This window comes from Triticum aestivum, chromosome 2D (genome assembly GCF_018294505.1).
Source record: "Triticum aestivum cultivar Chinese Spring chromosome 2D, IWGSC CS RefSeq v2.1, whole genome shotgun sequence".
Taxonomy (NCBI): domain Eukaryota; kingdom Viridiplantae; phylum Streptophyta; class Magnoliopsida; order Poales; family Poaceae; genus Triticum; species Triticum aestivum.
The window spans coordinates 149,443,553-149,447,119 of NC_057799.1; positions in this window are offsets into that span (position 1 = coordinate 149,443,553).

Consider the following 3,567-nt stretch of genomic DNA (forward strand, 5'->3'; position numbering starts at 1 on the left):
CTTTGGGCAAATACGTTTTCTCTGTGGGCTGGCGCCTTTTCCCCCGAACCGTTTTCTGTTTTCTCAGTTAAGTCCCTGGATCTTCTCTGTTTCATCACATATTAGTCCCTGGACTAAAACCCCTATAACTTTTTAATAAAAGATGATTTTTGAATGATTCTTTTTCTGTCAGTCTTGTATTTTTGTCTAGTTTTTTATAGTATTTATTTGGAAAAAAATTGGTACAATTTTTATGCACGCAATGATTTTCACGTTAGTATACGTTTTCGCTATACCGTAGGTTCCGGAAGAGGTGACGGAGCCGCGAACTTCGCCGAGCTAGACTCCGACTTCTCCGAACCAGGCAAGCATGTTTGAACCTTTGATATGATAGGTGTTTTGCATGTTTGCTTGAATGGTTGTGCATGGCATATGAGCATCGGTAAGTTTTACGTTGCATGCAAGGCAACTGACCGTGTGTTTCGAAGTTATCGCGATCTCTGTTGAGAGATGAACTGTTAATGTGGTAACATGAAAGGTAGTGAGATGGTATTGTTGTAGCATGCCTGTCTTACGTCATCCGTTAAACTCCAACGTTAACGTGGACTGAGCCACGTTACCGTTCTTCCCCTTTCGTGCTGCCATATGTTTTCTGCAAAGAATACAGTTTAGTAAGTTGATAACCTCTTTCCGTGTACACACAAAATAGAGGGGCCGGGATGTGGGTTCCATGGCCCTGGATTAAAGCCAGTCATCCGGTCAGGGGCCATGGGTGTTTCCGGTTGGGACCGAGAGGGGGGCACCCCTTAGAGCGCGCGTATATAAATTTGATCCCATGCTACGCGAGGTTGTAGCCTCCCCGTCTCAAGGTTTTTCTTGAACGTTGGCCGAGGGTGATTCCTGGCATCGGAATGTTAAATGGGTGTGTACTGGTTAGATGTGTTTCTCCTAAAACACCGTAAACGGAACTAGTCCTTGTGACTACTGAAATCCGTTGGCTGTGGTTGAAGTACAAACTCTGCAGAGTCAAATCCTTCCGAGTCATCGTGTCCGTGAGCAAGGACCATGGCCAGTATATCCATATCTATGTCAGTCCTCGTGGTAAATCCCCGGTGAACAAACTTAAATGGTAAACCCGGTTGCATTGTTATTCCTGTGGATGGACTAACCTTTATTTTATCTCATACTTGAATATTCCCGTGGAATGATTTAAATTCATGAGCTACTGAAATATTAAGTTGTTTAATATAAGCCCTTTATGTGATGTCGCTCAGACGTCCGACTGTGGCATTCTTGTTATTTACTTTCCATATAAGCCCTTTATGTGATGTCGCTCAGACGTCCGACTGTGGCATTCTTGTATTTTCTTTTGATATAAGCCCTTTATGTGATGTCGCTTAGACGTCCGACTGTGGCATGTCCGTTATTTACTTTTGAGATAAGCCCTTTATGTGATGTCGCTTCAGACGTCCGACTGTGGCACGCACTGTCTTTATTTTCCATTTTAAGCCCTTTATGTGGTGTCGCCTTGACGCCCGACTGCGGCATTGTTATTTCATTTGTTTCCTTTCGAGGAGTCATTCAGACACTCGTCTGGCCCTCAGTATTACTTTGGGATTTCGGGAGGAATACCGCCCGACTTCCCTTTTATTTTCCCATGCATTATTATCTCGTTGCTTGAGTGCGCTCTATTATATCTGTTCTTATGCATCATGTTTACATTTGTTATATCTTATGTCCGAACTGTCTTGCGAGTACTTTCATAGTACTCACCTGGCTTGTTGATTTGGCCAGATGTTGACGAAGGCGACCTCATGGATGAAGAGTTTGATAGCGAGTCCGACGCCTAGAGGAGTCCCAGTCAGTCCCGTGCGATCCTGGATATTGGTCACTTGTATTATATACGCTTCCGCCACCCAAAATAAGTATCCTCGAGCCTTACTCCGACGCTCGAAGAGCTGTTAGTTTCAGGAGTCACTTCACCCGCTTCACTGTGGTATATCCACCACCGCTTTTATCGTGAGTTAGTAGTTATGCCACCCTATCCGCCTTTATGTGTTATTGGCGTGCTTGTAATAAATTGTTGAGCAGTCTCCGCTCAACCTTGTATTATATTTAGTACTCCTGGTATTTTTCTTCTGTGATCAAGATATTGTCTACCAGTGAGAAGGAATTCTTCTTACTGGTCCGTAAAAGGGATCGGTCTCTCAATAAATGTTTTTATTGGAAAACCGGTCATGACAACAGTACCACCTACATCCCCTACATCTGCTGGTCTACCTCTTCAAGAGCTCACACAACCTACTCAACTATGCTAGAGCCCATAATAGCTTGTGGCTGCACACGGAAGTTTCTAGCATGAATAATCTCATGATCCCTTTGAGCCTGGGTGGCGAACCATAGGATGATCACACGGTATATCCCCGGGATCTCGTAGGACAACACTGGTATATCCCCAGGTGTTCGGGCAAGTCCACTGGTATATCCCCATGGTGCCCCAACCAATCCACCCAGATGTGTATTAAAGTAGCCACCTTAAGTTGAACCACTAAGTAAACAATCTCACATCTGTCATGGAATACACTCAAACCCAATCCACGTCTACGAGCATAGCATGGCAAAATAAGCATAACGTAGAAGTAACTCCCAAGGTTTGAATGCACGGCAATAGGTTCCTACCTCATCAACTACTTCCCAATAACCACATGTTATCAATCCTACTCATGCAATGTTTGAGGGTTGAATCTAATGCATAAAAACTGGGTATGAAAGGGATATGGTCAAAGTGTGAACTTGCCTGCAATGTTGATGAAGATGATTCGCACTCATAACTCTTGATAGTTCTACTCGTCACACTCCGTTCAATCTATCGTGAGCAAGCAATAGTAACCACACATAAGCAATCACTCAAAAGATCAGAAAGAACGAAGAAGACGATTCGGAAAACATCAAAACCAAGCAAACAACTCTTGCAACATAAAACAATTTCTAACAGTACCAAAATTATAGGAATTTGTCCTTATCAGAAAGTTTAGGTAAAGAGCTTCGATTAGCAAAAAGAATCAACTCAAACGGAGCTACGAAACTCAAGTTACGATCAAACGAAGTTTGAATTCAAATCTGATCTAATTCAAATTTTTAAACCTTTCAAAAACATGTTTTGAGTTGGATTACTGGATAGAGGGGATCATAACGAAGAAGTGGGCGTCGGTTTTGTTGGATTTGGACAAACGAGTAAAAAGTAGTGATCGTTTGAAAATCAGGGACTAATCTGTAAATAAAATCATCACAGATAGGTCCCTGGCTGAAAAAAAAGGAAAAAAAAGAAAACTTTACCGTACGAACGTTCGCTGCCGAACGCTATCTAACGAATCTGTTCACTAGAACTACTTAAACAGAAAACATTCATTACATAACTTAAATAAATAAAAAACGGGTTTTTAACCAAAACCGAACCTTTAAAATAAAACCGGTTCGGACCGGGGCGGTTTTATCGGACCGGAAGAAAACCGACTGTTGGATCGGGATCGGGCGCCGGCGAGTCGGCGAGTCCGGGCGGCGGCGGCGGTTTGGATCAGCTCCGGCGGG